Source organism: Erpetoichthys calabaricus, chromosome 10 (genome assembly GCF_900747795.2).
Source record: "Erpetoichthys calabaricus chromosome 10, fErpCal1.3, whole genome shotgun sequence".
NCBI classification, from domain to species: Eukaryota; Metazoa; Chordata; class Cladistia; order Polypteriformes; family Polypteridae; genus Erpetoichthys; species Erpetoichthys calabaricus.
Genome location: NC_041403.2, coordinates 112,519,639 through 112,542,140, shown reverse-complemented (window position 1 = coordinate 112,542,140; position 22,502 = coordinate 112,519,639). Strand labels below are relative to the sequence as shown.

Here is a 22,502-nt window from a genome sequence, read left to right as displayed (position 1 = left end):
CTCTGGCATCAACAAGGGATTTTTGCCCAGAGAACTGCCGCTCACTGGATGTTTTCCATTTTTTTGGACCATTCCCTATAAATCTAGAGATCCCGAAGAGATTGCTTTGCATGAAAATCCCAGTAGATCAACAGATCAGACTAGCCTATCTGGCACCAACAACCATGCAACATTCAAAGACAATTAAATCACATTTTGTCCCCATTCTGATGCTCAGTTTGAACTTCTTCAGCAGGTTGTCTTGATGGAGGGTATCTGTATGCCATCGAGTTGATAAAAGGATGATTCCTAAGCGTGTGACACCAGTTGTCAAACATGGTGGCAGAAGTGCAATGGACTGGGGTTCTTTTACTGGAGGCTGAGTTGGTGACTTACAGAGAGTGACTGGCATTCTGAAACAAAAGTGTTACCACAGTTTGGCTGTTATAGCAGCAAAAGGTGGTGACTCTGATGAATCAAAAATCTGAATAAAATTTTGTAAACTTAACGATTCCTTATCTTTTTTTATTTGCCATGTCATTAAACATTAAGAGACGTTCCAAAACTTTTGACTGGTACTGCATACATACATATATACAGAGGAAAAAATAAGTATTGAACACTTCAACATTTTTCTCAGTAAATATATTTCTAATGGGGCTATTGACATAAAATTTTCACCAGATGTTGGTTAAAAACCCAAGTAATCCACACATACAAAGAAATCAAAACAAATAAGTCCATAAATTAAGTTATGTGTAATAAAGTGGAATGACACAGGAATAAATATTGAACACGCTTACTGAAATTTATTGAATACTTAGTAGAAAAACATGACAGCTTCAAGACGCCTCCTGTATGGAGAAACTAGTTGCATGCATTGCTCAGGCTTGATTTTGGCCCATTCTTCCACACAAACTGTCTTCCAATCTTGAAGGTTCCAGGGGCCTCTTCTATGCACTCTGATCTTCAGCTGTTTCCATAGATTTTCAATGAGATTGATGGGGCCATTCTAGCAGCTTTATTTTCTTTCTCTGAAACCAACTGAGAATTTCCTGGGCTGTGCATTTGGGATCATTGTCTGGCTGAAATGTCCCCCTTCGTTTCATGTTCATCATCCTGGTAGATGGCAGCAGATCAAGAATGTCTCAGTACATTTCTCCATTCATCCTTCCTTCAATTATATGAAGTCTGCCAGTACTGTGGGGTGTTTTTGGGGTGATGTGCAGTGCCATTTCTCCTCCAAACATGGTGTGTGCAATGACATCCAAAGAGTTCAATTTTGGTCTCATCTGACTAGACTGTATTCTCCCAGTATTTCATTGGCCTGTCCAAATGTTGTGCAACAAATTTTAAATGAGCTTCAACATGCTTTTTCTTCAGCAGTGGAGTCTTGTGCAGTGAGTGTGCATAGAGGATATGGCAGCTGAATGCATTACTTGTTGTACCTGCCTGTCTTTCTGAAGCTCTCTGTGAGTGGTCTTTGGATCTTGGACGACTGTTTTGATTATCCTTTTAACTCTTCTGTCAGAAATCTTGTGAGGAGCACCTGGTCGTGGCCAGTTTATGGTGAAATGATGTTCTTTCCACTTTTGGATTATGGCCCCAACATTGCTCACTGGAACATTCAAAACTTTAGAAATACGTCAGTTGCCAATGCCATCAGTATGTTTTGCAACAATAAGGTTGTGAAGGTCTTGAGAGAGCTCTTTGCTTTTACCCATCATGAGATGCTTCTTGTGTGACACCTTGATAATGAGAAACATTTTTATGTTTTTATTTATTTGCTCTGATAGGGGGGATGATTGTCAGATTTCAGCTGGTTTCTTTGCTTTCCGTGCCTTTTGGCACCTCCTTTTCTTCATGTGATCAGTACTTTTTCCCTGCGCCATTCCACTTTATTACACATAACTCAATTTATGGACTTATTTGTTTTGATTTCTTTGTATGTGTGGATTACTTGGTTTTTTTTACCAACATCTGGTGAAAATTTCATGTCAATAGCCCCATTAGAAATATATTTACTGAGAAAAACATTGATACGTTCAATACTTATATATAAATGTAGTAGGAGGAGAACAGGCATCCCAGCCGGATCAGAGGCTGTGCTATTACCCGGATAGGAGGCCAGTGTGACGATAGAGCAAATTGGCCAGTGGGACAGAGAATTTTGTGTCCACCTGGCATGAGATAATGGATGGGCCAGCAGAAACTGAGAGTTAGGAGCTGTTCCATCCCCATATATCAGGTGGCAGTAGTCCTCATGGGGCATACCAGTCGGGACACCCACAGATGGGAGTCCCTGGGAATAGTGAAAGGGTGCTGTTGGGAGAGGACCTCTCTACTTTCATTATGGCCTGGAAATGGTCCCCGGAAGACATGGCAAGGCACTGGAAGCATTCCTGGGTCTGGCATAAAAGGAGTCTGCTGCCACACATCAATGAGTCAATGTCAGGAGGTAGCGGGCAAAACTTTGCGTAGGACGGAAGAAGGAAGATTTGTTGGTTAATTACTTATTCATTGTGTTAGTGTGGTGGATTTGCTGGAAAAAGGATAGGAAAGAGTGCCTTGGTAGAATAAATACCTTTTATTTTATTCTAAAAATATCTGGTATTTTACCGCGTCTTGGGTTTGGCGCCCCCTTGTTGTCACGACATATATATACACTCCACCGTCAAACATTGGCACTGTATCTGATTGTGTTCAGCTCTGATGAGAGAGTGTCCCCCATGTGGGGAGAAAAGCACATGGCCGTGATATCTCTTGCAATCAGCAGCTACCCTGTAAAACACACGTAACTCTGATCCCTCTCTCAAAAATGTCAAACATTATGCCTTAACAATCTGTAGATGATGTCTGTTGAATAAACAGGTATCGCTAGCTAAGCAGAGACAAGGTACCCTCTAACACATGACGAGAGGTAGAACGAGTCAAATGGAGGCTGGAGAGTGAATGTGGAAGGCCCCGTCCCCCTGCTCTCGGCACAGAGCCACTCTCTCAGATTCAGCCAAATAAATTGGTATCGCAAGCGAACTATGATATTTAGCACGATGACAGAAGTCACAAAATCAACCAGAATGTTCAAGCAAATTATAGAAAAAAATCTGATTTGAATTTGTTAGATAGTTCTCTCGTGAAAAGCGGACAGACATACATACAGATAGACAGACAGATGTTGGAATTTACATATACTGCTCAAAAAAATTAAAGGAACACTTTTTAATCAGAGTATAGCATCAAGTCAGTGAAACTTCTGGGATATTGATCTGGTCAGTTAAGTAGCAGAGGGGATTGTTAATCAGTTTCAGCTGTTTTAGTGTTAATGAAATTAACAACAGGTGCAGCAGAGGGGCAACAATGAGACGACCCCCAAAACAGGAATGGTTTAACAGGTGGAGGCCACTGACATTAAACCCTCCTCATCTTTTCTGACTGTTTTTTCACTAGTTGCATTTAGCTACAGTCAGTGTCACTACTGGTAGCATGAGGCGATACCTGGGGCCTCATGTATAACGCCGTGCGTACAACTCACACTATAACATAGCGTAAGCACAAAAGCAGAAATGTTCGTACGCACAAAAAAATCCAGATGCATAAATCTGTGCGAACGCCAACTTCCATGTTCTTCCGCTCCATAAATCCCGGTCAGCATGAAATGTAACGCACATGCACGCACCTGCTGTCCCGCCCCAACTCCTCCCAGAATTACACCTCTTTAAATATGCAAATCAATGTAAATAGCATTTAAGCTCAGCGTTCTATGAAAAGGCAATGGCAAAAGCATGGGGGAAAATAAAAGAATTTCAGCATAAACCAAGTGGAGGCAAGGAAAAACGTACTATTTGTTGGTTTAAACAGTGGTATAAACAACAAAAGGAAGTTGATCGAGTGACATAAAGTGTCGGAGAAACTCGAAAGCTCAAGTTCACAAAGTCACACAGTGCCTGAAATAAAAAAGAAGTTGTCACATATCAAAGTCGCCGTGAAAAGGCGAGTCGTAGCCCACCATCTGAGTGTCATATGAAAGCTTCTTAGGGTACAGAGAAAAAAATAGGCACACAGTGGGAAAAAAACATGAAATATCAACTTTAATCTCTAAATCTCCACTTTAGTCACACAGTTTATTTTGTCATTAAAGTAGAACATCATAAACTTCATCTTAAAATCGTTTAAGTTACTAGCTTCTCAAATCCCATCGTAACTAAAGTAGCACGTTACATGCTTTGTTTTGTATTTGATCTTCTATGTGTTCTATGTGTGTGAATCACTACGTGTTTCTTAAATCGGCTTTCTCTTCCTCCGACAGGACACAGAATCCATTACATTCATGATATTACAGCTCTCTGAATAATTAAAATACTGAGATGTATACGTGATATCATTTTCGTGATGATAGGATTTAAAGCATGTTATTAAACATGGGAACACGGTGGCACAGTGATTGTTCCTGCCTCCCGCAAGATGCTTGCTGCGCCATGCGTGACTTTCAATGAAATAATTTATTGCAGCAGTACTGTCTCTTTCAAATGTACTAACCCCCAATTCCTGTCCTTACTTTTCTTTCTCCAAATAACCAATCGCCACACAATCAGCTCTGTAATAGGTGTTAAGCCATCTGTAAGCTTAGAACACCGATTCTTCAAAACTTTTAAGGAACATTGAAATATCTACATTGTAAATGTTAAATTTTTCTATCCATCTGTCCTTCTAGTGTCACGCTAGCACCAGCTAGAATACTGCACGAGGCAGGAACAATCCGTGAACGGAGCGCCAGCTCCTTGCTAGTGCTGCGACACCTGTTCTCACATGTTTAATTATTAACAATATAGATTAATTAAATGAAGTTAAAGTTTTATCTGTATAATATAATAAACATATTTTGCTGCATTTCATCTTAAAAATTATATTGTCATCATATGTAAATATGCTCTTTATAAAGTGGCTCAGGCTGTGCAATATTATAACTGTATCGCAAGTTTACAGTGAGGTCATTGTACTTATAGGTACAAACAGTTCTATAAGGAACACTTGATGGACTGATTGATTGCCTTTATAGTTCTTGGGATGAAACTGTTTCTGAACCACGAGGAAAGGCTCTGAAGTGTTTGCCGTATGAAAGCAGTTCAATAGACAGCATAGCTGAGGCAGCGTGTGCTTGATGCTGTATACCAATAATTCTCTTTCCAATCAGCTGCTGTACAGCTGTGATTCCTCACTCAGATACAGTGATATATATACTCCGAGTGGTGCAATGAGAGTAATATGGAAAAAGATGATCCGCTGTGGCAACCTCAACGGGAGCAGCTGAAAGAAGAAGAAGGTGCAGTGAGACGCTAGTACAATGCTAAAGCAGCTATGGTATTTAGAATAGTTTGACCATTCTGTGGACCATTATATTGTTACAGGTTAATTACAATTAGATGCATTAAACTAATAAACAATATGCGGTTAATTTCAGTGTATTTATAAAGCTGCGTCAGGGATATGGATCTAAAAAAGAAATGGTAACCACACAGGAACAGTAGCACTGCTTTGACTCTGGGTGCCGGCAGTTTGCAAAAGAGAACTTGCGTAAGGAGAACTTGCGTACGCCAGGGTATGAGCTATCATGGATATGTGCGTGGCTTTACGCCAAGTTTAGGTTTTATACATCACGATTTGAGCGTGTCAACATTTTTGTGCATACACACCATTTATACATGAGGCCCCTGTAACCTACAGAGGTTGCATAGATAGTCCAACTTCTCCAGGATGGCAAATCAGTACGTGCCATTACCAGAAGGTTTGCTGTGCCTCCCAATACAGTCTCAAGGGCATGGAGGAGATTCCAGGGGACATGCAGTTACTCTAGGAGAGCTGGACAGGGCCGTAGAAGGTCCTTAACCCATCAGCAGGACCGGTATCTGCTCCTTTGGGCCAGGAGGAACTAGATCAGCACTGCCAGAGCCCTACAAAATTACCTCCAGCAGGCCACTGGTGTGAATGTCTCTGACCAAACAATCAGAAACAGACTTCATGAGGGTGACCTGAGGGCCCGACATTCTCTAGTGGGCCCTGTGCTCACTGCCCAGCACCATTGAGCTTGATTGGCATTTGCCATAGAATACCAGAATTGGCAGGTCCACCACTGGTGCCCTATGCTTTTCACAAATGAGAGCAGTTTCACCCTGAGCACATGTGACAGAGGTGAAAGGGTTTGGAGAAGCCATGGTTAACTTATGCTGCCTGTAACATCGTTCAGTATGACTGGTTTGGTGGTGGATCAGTGATGGTCTGGGGAGGCATATCCATGGAGGGACGCACAGACCTCTACAAGCTAGACATCGGCACCTTGACTGCCATTAGGTATCAGGATGAAATCTTTGGACCCATTGTCAGACCCTATGCTGGTGCAATGGGTCCTGGGTCCCTCCTGGTGCACGACAATGCCCGGCCTCATGTGACGAGAGTATGCAGGCTGTTCCTGGAAGATGAAGGAATCGATACCATTGACTGGCCCCCACGCTCACCTGACCTAAATCCAATAGAACACCTCTGGGACATTATGTTTCGGTCCATCCGATGCTGCCAGGTTGCACCTCGGACTGTCCAGGAGCTCAGTGATGGCCTGGTCCAGATCCGGGAGGAGATCCCCCAGGGCACCATCTGTCGTCTCATTAGGAGCATGCCCCAATGTTGTCAGGCATGCATACAAGCACTTGGGAGGTCATACAAACTACTGAGTACAATTTGGAGTTACTGCAATGAAATTTCGGAAAAATGGACTAGCCTGCCGCATCATTTTTTAAGTTTGATTTTCGGGGTGTCTTTGAATTCAGCCCTCTGTAGGTTGATAATTTTCATTTCTATCAAACGATGTGGCGTCCTTTCATTCCTAACACATTACCCAGTCCATATCAGTATAGATATCCAGCAGGATTTTTTTCCGTTGAGATCTGATCTGTTTTCAAAGTGTTCCCTTAATTTTTTTTTAGTTTATATATGAAGTTTATATAGAAAGAAGCTTCAGTGATGGAACAGCCTACAGCAATCCTTGGAGGAATAAATTTAATAAACTGCCCCTCTGCAAATCATCGCATTACCTTGGTGGAGAGGTACTGTATGTGTGTCCCAATGATCCTAGGATCTATGAAGTCCAGTGCAAGTGCCCCTTAAAAGATCACAAAAAGCAAATTGGTCATAGGTAAAGCACTGTTCACTATGGACTTCTATGTAAAGTCAAAGCAAGGACTCTCAAACCTCACCCAGAAATGGGAAACTGGGGCCCTGCACTGCAGCCAAGCCAGGGATGGGGAGAGCTCGTTGGCAAGTGCCTGGTGACAACAGAGCACTTTACACCGCAGGCGAATGATTGGTTTTGCAGTCATGTCATCAGATGTACAACCGTATGTCTTGTACACTCAGGCAAAGAGAGGGGCTGAACACTCAGTTGATCACTACTTGGTTGTGAGTTGGATTAGATGGTAGGGGAGGATGCCGGACAGACCAAATAAACCTAAACATATAGTGAGAGTTTGCTAGGAACATTAGGCAGATGCCACCATCCAGAAGGACTTCAACTTGCACATCTAAATTTATTTCTTTCACATTCCAACGGAGACCAGGGAAATCAGACCCAAATGTGCCATGTTCCATGACTCCATTGCTGAGACGGCCACACAGAGCTGTGGACGGAAGGTCATTAACGCCTATTGTGGCAGTAATCCTCAAATCCAGTGGTCGATGTCATCAGTAAAGGGTGCCATCAGACTAAAGAATGAGTCCTTTCAAGCTTGAGTTTCCTTCTGGGACTCAGGGGGAAGCTAACAGATACAAGCAGGCCAGATGAAGCAAGGAAATGGCAGTGGAGGAAGCAGACTTTGGTATGGGAAAACCTCAGTAAAAGTAAAGAAAATTATTTTTGGTGAGCCTTGAAGCTATTCTGGGAAACTTAGAGGGAGAAGCAATCCCTACAGTCATGAGACTCGGAGGAGGACTCGTCCATCACTAGAGCTGAAGTCAGTTAAAATCCTCTGTGGCAGGGCTTTGGGGGTGGATGAAACTCAGAGTTCTTAAAGGCTTTGGATGTTTTTGGGCTCTCTCAGTGGACAAGATTCTTGAACACAGCAAAGAAGTTGGAGAAATTGCCACTGAATTGGCAAATGGGGTGGTGGTTCCCTGAACATGTGTTCCAGTTTTAAAGAGGAATTATACTCCTCTGCCTCCCTAGGAAGGTCTTCTGGAAAGGAAGATTCAGCAGTCGATTGGGCCTCAGATTCAGGAGGAACAATGCAGATTTTGTCATGGGCTGTGACCATAGACACACACAAAACTTGCAGTGGAGTGTGAGGCAGCCTCAATAAGAATCAAAATCTCCAAGTCCTAGTTCATGGTTCTCAGCCGGCAAATGGAGTGCCTTCTCTGGGTGGGAGATGGGATGCTGCCTCAGACAGAGCCTTAATATCTCAGGATCTTGTTCGCAAATGAGGGATGAAGGGAACAGGAGAGAGACATGCAGATCTGAGTGATGTCCACAATGATGCAGACATTCTACTAGTTGGTTGTGGTGAAAAGGGAGTTGAGCAGAAAGGCAAAGCGCTCAATTTACTGGTCGATGTATGTTCCTACCCTCATAAGTTAGAGATAAGGCGAGTAGCATAGACATTTGGGAGAAGCTCCAAGTACAGCCTCTGTTCCTCCATATCGAAAGGAGTTGATTAGGATGCCAAACCGTGATGAGACCCTGGGGCAGACACATGCTGGAGAGATTATGTCACGGCTGGCCTGGAAATGCCTTGGTAATCCTGCAGGAGATGGCATGGAAAAGGGATGTCTGGGCATTTTTGCTTAAACTGCTTCACCCATGACTTGGACCTGGATAAATGGCAGAAAATGGAATGATGGACAGTCTAAAGACCATTTTAAAGAGTCTAGAGGCTAAAAATTCTGCCAATAAGCTTCAGTTCACACTCAAAAGTGAGCGCGGTGATTATTTATTTAAAAATGGCCTTTTGAAGGGGAGTTGTTTTCCTTTTATTTCTGATCCCGTCGAGCAGATCAGACACCCAGGCAAACAACACTGAACAATCAATAGCTGCAACTACTTTGCCTGCCCCAACTCATCCCCCCGAGTCGGTTTCGTCTGTGTTCAGCAGTGTTTCCCAAACTCGGTCCTGGTGAACCGCTGTGGCTGCAGGGTTTTGTTCCAACCAGATTCCTAATCATTAATGGCGGTGAAACTCATCCGGGATAAGTCGGTTTTTCAAACGCAGCCGTGTAGCAGATTAGTCTAGCAGACTAGCTGGATGTAATAATCCGAGATGAATGCGCGCCCCTGCGCTGAGTGAAAAGCCAATGTATATTGAGTCTAGAAAACATGATCAGCAAGTCTTCGATAGGCTGCAACAAAATTAAGAAAGTATAGGCGCATTTTTTTCACACAAGCTGTGTGTGTAGTTAGTTAGTTACTCAAAGGATTTCAAGATTTAATATGCACAAGCGGTAACAATGCAAAAGCAGCCCAAACCAGAAAAGACAGCTGGCAAAAAGTGGCCGACAAATTAAACGTGTGCATTGTACTTACTGAAAGCAGTGTTACGGATTTTGCAAATGTTCATTTTTTTCCCTCTGCTAAAAAAACATTAAAAAACTTGCGTGATTATGCGGCGGTTGGTATGCAGCGTGTAAAACTGTTTGTTTGTCGCGGATAATTTGCCTTTTACTTTTACACAAAGACAATTTCCTGTTGGATTGGCCTTTGCGATAACAACTAATATGGCACAGGGCCAAACTTTCAAAAAGATATGCATGTATTTGCCAAAACCAGTTTTCAGTCACGGACAGTTGTATGTTGCTCTCTCCAGAGTTCCATCTTTTCATTCACTTACTGTTGTATCCTCAAAACCACCCCTTTTAGACAACTGTCTTTCCGGAACTGTTCAGCCATCAATAAATGATTATGCGGCGTATGCCTGCAGGAACATGTGCGAGCAAGCGAGCGACACACACACACATACAGGCACGCGCGTGAGAGAACGAGTGCTGGACACATAATAATACTTCATTACATTGATATACCTGTGTTTTCAGTATTCAAAGCGCTATCCACACAGGGAAGCGAACCCAAAATCTTCCACGGTCTCCTTACTGCAAAGCAGCAACACTACCACTGTGCTACAAGGCAGTTAAAGAATGCACTGGGCTCGATTTTGTTTTCACTTCTGTTTACAGCAATCGGGTCGTAGCATGCATTATTGCAATATTACTTTTCTTGGTGCCTTATTACATTACGGATGTTTCACATGTTCATTTTTTTCCCTGTGCTTAAAAGACATAAAAAAAAAAAAAAAGTGTTTCTCAACTGTGACTCCAGAACAACTCAGTACGCAAGCTATATTAAGCATCATCAACGAAGACTCGTTACACCTTAATGAACAAGTGCTGAAACTTATCCCTACCGACAAAGTAACTTTCACCAGCGTGACCTCCATCGTCACAGACGATCTCGCTTTCAGTCACGGACAATTGTATGCTGCTCTCTCCAGAGGTCCATCCTTTCATTCACTCACAGTGGTATCCACAAACCCACCCCATTTGGACAACTGTGCCATTCAGGAAGTGTTCACCCATCAATACATAATTATGTGGCGTATGCTACGTCGCGGGTTGGCTAGTACAGTATAAAAGAATCACATCTTGATGTCTTCAGTCAAGGTGAAAACAAGGTAAAATTAAGCAGTTTTACAATGGATCCACTGACTTGCATCATGTATTTTTTAAGCCATTTTAAATTGAAAGAGGTTATTCATACACTATGAATTTATCTGCAAAGCATATTTAGCACAAGTGGCTTAATGTTTGTACAAATTACAATTGCCAGCCCTGGCATGATGATCTGGCAAAGGGTGAAAATGCAGCTCTGCCCAAAATGAAGCTAGCAAGTGCATGTAACAGACTAGATCATCATATGCACGGAAGCAAAATTTCACTTAAGCTCACTTGTGAGTAATAGCAATGGCAAATGACAAGTGCATTTAGCAGACAAGTTCTTCAGATAGAGCAGAAATATTTTTATTCTGCTTCACAACACTAAAAGAACGGTTGTCGAGCAGCTAAGTAAATTTAAGTGGGTTAATTATGGTCATTTTCTTGTTCCATGTTACATTTCCATAATGTTGTCTCTTCAGGTGTTGTGGGAAACCACACGATACTCAACCAACCACTTTCTCACATTTTCAGATGAAACACCCCCAAACACAAAAGAATTTTGCCTGAGGTTTTGGGAAAAGATCTTCTGCTGAACATGGTGCAGCTGCTGCCACTTGTAGCCTTCTCAAAAGCAGTCTTAGCGTGCCTGATGCAAGATGTGGAGAAGAGCAGGGACAACTAGACGATTAGGAAAATACAGACTAAAAAGTTTAGTCGAAGTGTTTCACTGATTAAATGTGGCAGCACTAGATATTTGATATGATTTGGTACAGCCATGCAAGAACAATGTTACAAGATGGAAATGGACAACATTTAAAACATTCAGCTGGCAGTTTCAAAAAAGGTTTAGAAGAATACAGTCAAAACTAGAGGCATGGTCTTTGCTCAAGGCAGAAAGGAAAGAGACAACGGAGCATACTGTTTGATGATGGCCAAGTTTAGATAAAAAGGGTTAACTTCCTAGGAATCACCAATTCAATGAAAATTTGAGGAAACAAAATTTTAATTCACTTGTTTCAATTCAAAGTACTTCAATATCATAAATCTAGCACAACAGAGAAGAAAAATTACAATTTGAGGTAACCTATGGTTTAGTAGGATTAGTCAGAATTTACACTGAACAATGACAATTCATTTATTAACAAATTTACTGGTATTAAAACTATGGCAATTTATACAGTACATCCTGAAGCCAAAAATTGCAATGTAGCTCAAACATCAGCTGCAGTTGGTGGAGATGTTAAAGCAGGACAGGATAGACTTCAATGTAAAGTGGTTCAGCTTCCTGGTTGACGAACATAAAAACCATTCAACGACCCTAAAAAAAAGAAAAAAATACAAGTAAAATACCTGTAACTGATCGACAATAAAATTTTTTGTCAGGAAAATGGTGTCTCGGACACTTTGGCTTTTTACTATAATGTCAACATTGCTGGTCTGTCAGGGAAAGAAAAGTCATCATCATGGAACACCATAAAGCATCCTTTGTCTCCCTGAAACCCTTGCAAAACTACACTCCTGCTGAATGAAGTAACCGAGTGGATTATCAAGCATTTTGAATTTGACCAAAATTCTGCACAGAATAAGTCGAGGCCATACAAAACTTACATTTCTAATCAGCCAGCACAGGTGCAATTGAAATAAAATGGCCAACATTGTCCCTTTAGTGGCAATCATTAGACCCAAATACTAATTTTATACTTATTTGAAATTGTGATTTTTTTGTTATGCCCATAACAAACAGTAATCTTACTCCAGTACTACAATAGAAACCACATATTTGGAGACACTTCTATTTGACTATCACTTCATGTACATCACATTAACACAATTAACTTGCACGGTTCATATTATTACAACAAACAATACAATTAACATGGGTCTTCTCTTGAGCACAACTTTTAAAATAGTTGACCTTCGAATTTACATTTATCACTGCATAATTTAACAATAAACAACAAATTTACTTGCATTATATAGATGATGATTTGCATTGTACAGACTGAAGCACAGATAACTCCACTGTGTCCCAAATACCAGCTGTTGCTCATGGAGGTGATAAAAGCAGGACAGGGCAGATTTCAATGCAGAGAGGTTCAAGTTCCTGAACGTAAAATAGTTAAATGAGCTTAAACAGCAAAAAGTAAAAGACGCAATATTTAGGTAATCTATTTATTAGGAAAATGGTGCCTCAGACGGTTTGGCTTTATACTATAAACTTCAACATTGTCGATATGTCGGGGAAAGAAAAGTCATCATGGACACCATGAATCTACTTCATAAAACTAATACACAGGATACATTAGAGAACCAACAATTTACTTTTAACAACCTATAGTGAAGGCACAAATTCCTGCTTAATGTTTCATAATCACCACTTGCAAAAATAACACTTCTTAATTGAGGTATAAAATGAAGCTAGTACAAGATGAGAAAATATTAATCTACACATACATTTGGAAGGGTCCTGTAAGTTAGAAAATTCAATAATTTTCATTTAACACTGTATAACTTAATTTTAAACAAACTTACTTGCATCATAAAAAGGACGATTTGCACTGTTGCCCAAATATCAACTGCACCTCATACAGGTATTAAAGTGGGATGGGTCACTTCATTGAAAAAATGTTTATCTTCCTGGCTGGTGAACAAATTGGTTCAATGAACCTAAAACAAAGGAAACCATAAATAGTAAAACACATGCAACCTGTAGCTAATGTTTCATATTATTTGTTAGGAAAATGGTGCCTCAGACAGTTTTGGCTTTTAACTATAAATTTCAACATTGTCGATCTGTCGGGGAAAGAAAAGTCATCATGGACACCATGAACCTGCATCTTAAAAGACAAATTATATAGGAGAGAGGAGGATCAACAAATTTTTTTAACAACCTATCTACAGTGAATCTTCAAAACCCCAGTCTATGTTTTGAATCTGCCACTTGCAAAATAAAAAAAGACTAAATTTTACATAACACTAAGAATCAATCTATAACAAGAGGCGAATCGCACAAAATTATACAATTGGAAGAGTCCTATGAGCTGGAAAGATCAGTCAGAATTTACATTTCAACACAGCACAATTTTTAATATTAAACATGTACTTGCATGATAAAGTTGACGATTTGCGCAGTATAGCCTTGAAGTGCAGACAATTCCATTGTAGCCCAACTACCAGTTACAACTTAGAGATGTTAAAGCAGGACTGGTTCAGGTTCCTGATTGATGAATATAAAAATCTTTCAAAGACCCTAAAACAGAAAATTGTAAATAGTAAAAACATGCAACTTGTAGCTAATCTTTCATGTAATTTATTGTTAAGAAAATGGTGCCTCAGATAATTTGGCTTTTTATTATAAATTTCAACATTGCCGATCTGTCGGGGAAAGAAAAGTCATCATGGACACCACAAATCTGCTTCTTAAAACAAACATATATGAAACACAAGAGGACTAAATCATTTTTTACTTTTAACAACCCATCTATAGTGAAGGTTCAAAACCTCACTCAGTGCTTTTAATCTAAACTTGCAAAAATAAAAATGACTCCATTTTACAGGTCAATAAGAGAATCTATAACAAAAAAAGTGCTAGGCTAATCGTGCAAAATGATACAATTGGAAGAGTCCTGTGAGCTGGAAAGATCAGTCAGAATTTACATTCAATACAGCACAATTTATTAAATAAACAGATATACTTGCATGATAAAGATGGTTTGCACAGTATTGCTTTGAAGTACAGACAATTCATTGTAGCCCAAATACCACCTACGGCTTGTAGAGATGTTAAAGCAGGACTGGTGTGGGTTCCTGATTGATGAATATAAAATCGTTCAAAGACCCTAAAAGAGAAAATTGTAAATAGCAAAACACAATTAACTAGTAGCTAATCTTTTATGTAATTTATTGTTAGGAAAATGGTGCCTCAGACAATTTGGCTTTTTACTATAAATTTCAACATTGCCGATCTGTCGGGGAAAGAAAAAAGTCATCATGGGCACCATGACCCTGCAACTTAAAGACAAATGTACAAGACAGGTTGTTAAAAAATAATCTGTTGATTCTCTTCACTATCTACAGTGAAGCATCAAAATCTCAGTCAATGGTTTGAATCTGCCACTTGTAAAATAGACTCAATTTTACATATCACTAAGAGAATCAATCTATAACAAGAGGCGAATCATGCGAAATTATACAATTGGAAGAGTCCTGTGAATTGGAAAGATCAGTCAGAATTTACATTCAACACAGCACAATTTGTACTTACATGATAAAGATGATTTGCACAGTATAGGCTTGAAGTGCAGACAATTCCACTGTAGCCCAACTACCAGTTACAGCTTATACAGATGTTAAAGCAGGACTGGTTTGGGTTCCTGATTGATGAATATAAAAATTGTTCAAAGACCCTAAAATAGAGAAAATTGTAAACAGTAAAACACAAGCAACTTGTAGCTAATCTTTTATGTAATTTATTGTTTAAGAAAATGGTGCCTCAGACAATTTGGCTTTTTATTATAAATTTCAACATTGCCGATCTGTCGGGGAAAGAAAAGTCATCATGGACACCATGAACCTGCATCTTAAAGACAAATATTACTCCATTTTACAGGTCAATAAGAGTATCTATAACAAGAAAGAAAAGAGCTAGGCTAATCGTGCAAAATGATACAACTGGAAGAGTACTGTGAGTTGGAAAGTTCAGAAATTTAACAGCACAATTATTTAATATTAAACAGATTTACTTGCATGATAAAGATGACGATTTGCCAAGTACAGCCCTGAAGTGCAGACAATTCCATTGTAGTCCACATAACAGCTAGAGTGTGTAGAGATGTTAAAGCAGGACAGGTTCAGGTTCCTGACTAATGAATATAAAATTGCTCAAAGACCCTAAAAATAGAGAAAATTGTAAATAGTGAAACACATACATCTTGTAGCTAATCTTATGTAATTTACTGCTAAGAAAATGGTGCCTCAGACAATTTGGCTTTTTATTATAAATTTCAACATTGCCGATCTGTCGGGGAAAGAAAAGTCATCATGGACACCATGAATCTGCATCTTAAAACAAATATACAGGATAGAAAAGATAAATTATTTTTACTTTTAATAACCTATGCACAGTTTTGAATCTGCCACTTTCAAAAAATAAATAAAAATTACTCAGTTTTGCATGTCTATAACAGGAGGCTAATCGTGCAAAATGATACAACTGGAGGAATCCTGTAAGTTGGAAAGATCAGTACATTAACTTACATTTAACACTGCACATTTATTAAACAGATGTACATGCGTGATAGATGACAATTTGTACAGTACAGTCTTGAAGTGCAGATAATTCCACTGTAGCCCAATTACCAGCTACCATGTCATGAGAGATTATAATTTTAAAAATTGAATATCTAAAAAACCTATATTTTAAAATTGGTTGATTACTTTTAGTAAAGCTAGGTTATAATGTAATTCACATTTCCAGAAAATTTGGTCTGAGTCACTGCTGAGATACAATTACTTATCTGAAGTGTGCATCAAAACCACAATTCCTTACAATGGTGTTGAACAGCAGTTAGTGATCAGTAAATGGTACAGGGTTATTAGGGTTCATGAAAACTAAGACTAAAGCCAGAAATATCAGTGAAAGTATCATTATAATTTAAATAAAAATAGTTAAAAATGAAGACAGTAATGCCAAAGCAACTAAAAAAAATAGAATTAGTAAAACCAGAATTGTTTTAGTTTGTGTCTTCAGTTCACACTTTAGACTTCTTGAGATGCACTGGCCAACTAAAAAGGACCTTGAATTTCGTTTCATGTTTTCAGAAAATATGGATCAAGCCTTTCCTCATAGACCTGAAAAACTAATAAAAACTAAACTGAAACTAGATGGGTTCTTAGACACACAGAGTTAGGAAAGAAATTCACCTCTGGTGGAATCATGACTTTATACAAGCTGTACTGTTTGAATAAGGTGGGAATGTAAGAACATAAACAATGCTTACACTCTCAACTTAAAAGCCTTTGTTTACACCAATATCAACTAAATTATTAAAACACACACACACAAAAAATTGCACCTTAAGGATTTTTTTTTACTTACATGATGTGTAAATGATTATTTGCATAGTATAACCGGAAGCACAGACAGTTCCACCGTAACCTAAATATGAGCTGCAACTCTTACAGGTGTTAAAGCAGGACACACATCGACAAATAGGTTCAGATTCCTGGTTGATGAGTATAAAATCATTCAATGACCCTAAAATAGAGAAAACTGCAAAAATTAAAACACATGCAACTTGTAGCTAATTTACTGTATTGTTAGGAAAATGGTGCCTCAGACAGTTTGGCTTTTTACTACAAATTTCAACAATGCCGATCTGTCGGGGAAAGAAAAGTCATCATGGACACCATGAACATGTTTCTTAAAACAAACACACAGGAAATAGAAGAGGCAACAAATCATTTTTACTTTTTAACACTAGAATTACCAGAGCCTACGAAAAAACTCGTAGATCCGGCCCACCTTAACTCGCTTCTTGAAACCGTTCTCACCTCTCCGCCAGCGTCTTTTGTCATCTAAATGTACTGATAAAGACAAGCTGCCAGCAGCCAGCTATTCCATCCCCCCAACGACTTAGAACGTAAATGAGCTTTTCCCAGCTCATGCCTTGATTGATTATCTGGGAGTGAAGTGGAGTTTTAGAGTAGAAATAATAGATTGTTATTTGGACATATGCATATGTGTTGCATTTCTACAGTAATCTGTGTAAACACATTGTTAAAACAGAAACGTTTTACAATATTCTAGTAGCAAATGACAAAATGTAGGCATAAACTATATAATGTATGAAGCCTGAAGTCCAAATATCAAAGAAACACTTTCACAAAAGGTACAAAAAAAAAGCCGCCTTAGTGTCAGACATTGATACGCATTAATAATAATAATAATAATACATTTTATTTATATAGCGCCTTTCCCATGCTCAAGGCACTTAGTTATCACTGCTTCCGTGGCGCAACAGTATCAGTCGCTGGCTGGGAGTCCGAAGGTCATGAGTTCGATCCTGGACAACTCCATTTTGTGAAGTGTTCTTATTTTCACTATTTTAGAATAAAAAGATACATTTGATTTCAGTCTGTAACATCCAGTGTAATTTATGATATTTGTAAAGGTTAGCTTTATTTTTTTTTTTTAATTCACTTTTCATTGTCTCAGTCGCATTCAAGATCCTTCAATACCGCCCCCCACCTGACACTGCTGTTTTCACATAAAGACGCGCTATAGTTCTGCAGTGCATCACAATACATACGACCGCGTGTTCCCCCCCCCCCCCCCCCCCCCCAATATTGCCTGTCCCCACATGTTGCTGTATGCTGTTTCTTTTGTACTCCAGGACATGCAGAGGAAAGCATAGTAAAGAGCAGTAACTTAAGCGCTATATGCAATCATCAGACACTCCCCATCTGATGCTGTTTTCACATAAAGACGTACACTGCAGAGCTTTAGCGCTTGTGACTGCATTGACGTACCAATGCTTGCGAACTTAAGTGTCTGCATGCACTTTTCGTGGCATTACACGCGTATTTTTTGAGCATGCCCATGTAGCTCAAACACAGGAACATATGTTGATGTAAAAGTATAACAAAACAAGTGCACTTTTATTCAAGACTATAACCGAAGAAAAAAGAAAGCAAGTTACAGTAGGCGGTTGATATGACAGCTTACGTGGTGCAATGCTAAGAAGTGCTGATTTCCATTCTGTGTTATATAACTGTTAACATTTGAATCTGATTATTGCATATAGCGCGGTCTTATTCAGTGTGCGCAAGAACATGCAGGTGGCCAGTTGCTGAGTGCTACAACGCACATTTTAAAAAAAGAAAGACAAATATATGTGACGTTTTGAAGAAATCATTTTATGACGCAAATAGTACCAATCAGAAAACATCGTCAAAGTAATGCAATATTATTTGAAAACGAACAGCGTCAGATCGGGTGTGAAGTTATACTGGTGCTGTGAGTCAGATCAATTTCCTCAAACGGACATTAAATTTATAAATTGGTATGCACTGTAAATCGTTAACTTTAAAATGTCAATCGCGGTTATTTCTGTTGATTAATTCATGCTTTTTTACTTAAGAGTCAGAACAGGAGCTTTATCAGCTATTTTTAAATGTATGTAACACCCCCTTCCTTATTCTTGTAATATTTTCCAATAATGTTGTTTCCTCTGGTACAAAAATAATGTGCTGAACAAGTTAGCAGCTTCCACTCTGGGATTTGCAACACATTAAAACTGATTTTCATACTTCTGGTTCTCTCCATTATGACGGTTGGTACATTTAAGTTTTAAACACATGCAAAAGAAATGTGGTTATTAAAAATAACGTTCACTCGCAGCTGCTACTTGCAACTTGTGTGACTGCCATGTACTTTTGCTCTGGAGTTTCAAATCTGAGCTAAAAGCAATAATCAAAAATAGGATTTATTTATTTTAAATATAGAGAGACCAGATTGCTAAATTTTTAAATCTTGCAATCTCTGTTGCCTGAATGTTCCATGATCTGTGGTATGACTATTTCTTCAGACATTTAAATAAGTGCATACTTTCCTTTTATTCATTTTAATATTAAATACCAGTTATTTCACATGACTCTGAATGTCATGTGGGTTGTATACAGTGTCAGTGAACAGAATTAACTTATTTTAGACTCTCGGTACAAGAATTAAGCAAATTTGGCACATTTGTTTTACTATTGTCATACTTAAAGAATATTTAACAATAAAAATATAACATGTTTAATTACCTTTCGTCAGTATTATTTAAAAAATACAGTACATTTCCAACCGTTTGTTTTTCTTTGGCTTTACATATCGATCTCACAGATATTTGTCTGCACAAATTGTTCTCTTTTGCCGGGGCTTCTGCGATTTCACGCCATGAATTTGTTCACATTTAGGATTCGTGTTTTTAACGTTGGGATTGTATAGGTGCTAGTACCGATGAACCACTTAACACAGATGCTTCTCGAATGAGCGCCGCTTTCTTGTGCAGCTCATGTGCGGTCACAAAATTCTGGAGTCCCATACGCGCGACCCCAAGAGCAAGGATCGCTGACGAGATTACATCGTAGCGGACGCGCCAAATATAAAAGGGTCTCGAAACTGCAGTTGTGGCCTGCTCCCTCAAACTCGTTGGGTAACAAGTTAGTTGTTTCGCTGGATTACAGCTTTTATCCGAGAGTACAACATTTTGTATCGAGGGTTGCGTTTAGCCAGGTTGCATTTCCAAATGCCATTAAACCGTGTATTTTCATCAGGTTCCACCATTTAAAAAGAAAAAGTCACACTGTTTCAACGTGGTAAATTTGTTACGCTCAGGTCCCAGTCCAATATGGTTCATTGAGTGGTGGGTGCGGCAACGCGCCATGAGCGCATGCTCTTAATTCCCCAAGGAGCCAACTGTTTTTTCAATAAAAAAAAACTGAAAACGTTAAAAACTTAACACAAAATCTCGCGATCGTAAGACATTTTTTTTGCTCTAATTTCGTAGAACAGTATGCGAGAGTAGATTGGGTGGTTTCTATATTCTGTAAGATTATACTTTAGAAATACCCTGCCTACGGCATGAGAACCAGGCCGCCGGACTGTAGCGGTTTACTGCTTGTTGTTCAATCGACCTATTGCAAATTTGTGAGCTGTGTAAACGCAAACGTAAATCTTAAATGGACTGGTTACATTTTCTATAAATGCTAAACGTTGTATTTCCGAAAAAGCCAACGCGATTGGCCACCTGCACGTCGTTGCTAAAATTTACAATACAATTTTAACGTTTAGGATTTCTTGGCACCACTTGCCAAAAAGAAAAACTTATAAAACGAAAGAAAACAAATTAATTTCGTGACAGAGGTCAACTATTATGAAACATAACAATGCGCGATTTTTCTGTAGCGCACTTACTTACAATACAATAAAAAAATTACCGAGGACGAAGTTTCTGAATGAGTAAAATCAATCAGTAACTTTTACTGTTTCTTTTTGGCAAAGGTTTACTAATTTAATCCATTTTATAAGATGTTCATAAAATTAAAGATGCTCCTCGCAAAGTCTGCCCGTTAAAACAACATTTTACCAAAACATCTGGTGTATATATATCGGTTTTAAATTAACAATTTCGATCGCTAAAGATCCTACAAATTCGAACTCACCCTCGCAGGTCTACAGCCAAAAAGAAAAGGCCGTCCCACTGCCTCGGCAGGAAATAGATAGTGGCCTCCGAGTAACTACAGCGCATGTGCGCATTTTGCACGTGGTCTATTCTGGTTGGAAACTCGTCTACCGGGTGGGTGGAGCTAGGACAGGAGGTCGTTTTTTGAATTATTTTATTATACTTATTCAGTAAAGTGTTATCAACTGTACGGTACAAGGGCGTAGAAATCAAATTTTTTTCTACTTGTCCACGGACAAGTAAACTTAGAAAATCCACTTGTCCGCCAGTTAAATTCACTTGCCCATAAACAACAAAAGTGAAAAATAGTTTATTTTTTCTGATCTCTTTTATTGATACCAAAACTGCCTTCCATTTTAAAACTGAAAAAAGTTCTTTCAGGGAGTAGTAATTTGCCACCTTGCTCTAGAACATTATATAAAAGATTCCCTTATCATTTTAACTCACTAATAAACAATGTCTTCATTATAGCTACACTAGTTCTGTTTCACATACTACAATTACATAACAGAACACTGTCCTGATTCATTTTCTGCCATGTTCTTCAGCTTTTGTCTTGCAACATCTTCTCCCCCAAGAATCTTTACCATCTCAGACAGCATGGGCTGAATGCTGTTCATTTCTGCTTGAGCTGAACTAAATGGTTCCAGGACTGATGGTCCTGCAGAAGTGGATGCTGATGACTTTTCAGGTTTTTTATGAGTGATGTGCCTGTTGCCAGATGACAGCCAGAATTCCACAGCTAGTAGTGGGTCAAACTCTTCTAAAGGTTTGCCATCAACAACAATACACATCTGGTTTTGAAGGTTTTCCTGAGTCAGGCGGGTTCTTAGAGAACTCTTTACTAAATTCATATTGGAGAATAATCTCTCACAAGAAGCTGTGGAAGGAGAAACTGTAAGAAACAGTGAGATCAGCACACTAACATTCTTCAGAGACTCTTCCTTCCTCTGCAGAACTGAGGTATAGACAGCAAGTGGATGGTACTGCCGTTGCATTGATATCTGCACTTTAAGTGCTTGCCATTCAGATGGTGCATGTTTAACTTCATCAGTCATCAAATCACTATACTGCTGACACAAGTTCTTGATTTCATGGTTTCCATAAGTGCTCAGTTCAGACAGAGTGTGTGGCCAGATTCTGAAATCAAACACCCTCATATCTGACACAGGAGGCTTATCAAGGTCAGAGAATCTGGTAAGTATATACTGAACCTTGCTTTCCAGGAGATCATGAACATCTCCGTCTTCACAAAAATCTCTGAAACCACCAGACAGCTTTAAGTATCCATCAAATGTACTAGACTCCTTGTCAAACAGGTTATAAAACTTTTCTCCTGGCTCCTTTGTCATGGCATGCAATCTGGTGTACAAAGTGTCAATGGCCTCTTTAACTTCAAATATCAGCAAGTCTTTCCTCTGGAAAAGAGTTCAGGTGGCTGTAATAGCAGAAAGTACATCCATCATCAGATATAGATACTTACTAAATTTTACTTGCTTGAGGTCATGTAGAATGGTTTTAGCCTGCCCCATTTCATCTGTCTTGTTTGATGTGGAAAGTATCTGTTCCATGTAAATCCTGGCTAAGAGCTTTCAGTGCTCTGGACTT

The 22,502-nt window shown here is 39.2% G+C and overlaps 1 long non-coding RNA gene and 8 other non-coding genes across 10 annotated transcripts; all 9 read right to left on the bottom strand.

The window, feature by feature from the left end:
- Positions 1–11,650: 11,650 nt before the first annotated feature.
- Positions 11,651–20,964, bottom strand: LOC114659311 (uncharacterized). Of its 2 annotated transcripts, XR_007936095.1 has the most exons (8): positions 20,875–20,964; positions 16,763–16,921; positions 15,408–15,555; positions 14,926–15,071; positions 14,428–14,504; positions 13,198–13,332; positions 12,633–12,769; positions 11,651–11,983 (listed from the first exon to the last, which is right to left on the bottom strand). It is a non-coding gene; the product is annotated as an uncharacterized LOC114659311 (long non-coding RNA). The 2 variants fall into 2 exon arrangements; XR_007936094.1 differs by lacking the exon at positions 14,926–15,071.
- On the bottom strand, positions 12,052–12,141 carry LOC114659858 (small nucleolar SNORD12/SNORD106). The gene has a single exon (XR_003717620.1). It is a non-coding gene; the product is annotated as a small nucleolar SNORD12/SNORD106 (small nucleolar RNA).
- Positions 12,848–12,934, bottom strand: LOC114659856 (small nucleolar SNORD12/SNORD106). Its single transcript, XR_003717618.1, has one exon. It is a non-coding gene; the product is annotated as a small nucleolar SNORD12/SNORD106 (small nucleolar RNA).
- On the bottom strand, positions 13,406–13,493 carry LOC114659851 (small nucleolar SNORD12/SNORD106). Its single transcript, XR_003717613.1, has one exon. It is a non-coding gene; the product is annotated as a small nucleolar SNORD12/SNORD106 (small nucleolar RNA).
- Positions 13,989–14,075, bottom strand: LOC114659855 (small nucleolar SNORD12/SNORD106). The gene has a single exon (XR_003717617.1). It is a non-coding gene; the product is annotated as a small nucleolar SNORD12/SNORD106 (small nucleolar RNA).
- LOC114659852 (small nucleolar SNORD12/SNORD106) lies at positions 14,579–14,667 on the bottom strand. The gene has a single exon (XR_003717614.1). It is a non-coding gene; the product is annotated as a small nucleolar SNORD12/SNORD106 (small nucleolar RNA).
- Positions 15,149–15,235, bottom strand: LOC114659854 (small nucleolar SNORD12/SNORD106). Its single transcript, XR_003717616.1, has one exon. It is a non-coding gene; the product is annotated as a small nucleolar SNORD12/SNORD106 (small nucleolar RNA).
- Positions 15,631–15,717, bottom strand: LOC114659853 (small nucleolar SNORD12/SNORD106). Its single transcript, XR_003717615.1, has one exon. It is a non-coding gene; the product is annotated as a small nucleolar SNORD12/SNORD106 (small nucleolar RNA).
- Positions 16,991–17,077, bottom strand: LOC114659857 (small nucleolar SNORD12/SNORD106). Its single transcript, XR_003717619.1, has one exon. It is a non-coding gene; the product is annotated as a small nucleolar SNORD12/SNORD106 (small nucleolar RNA).
- Positions 20,965–22,502: the final 1,538 nt, after the last annotated feature.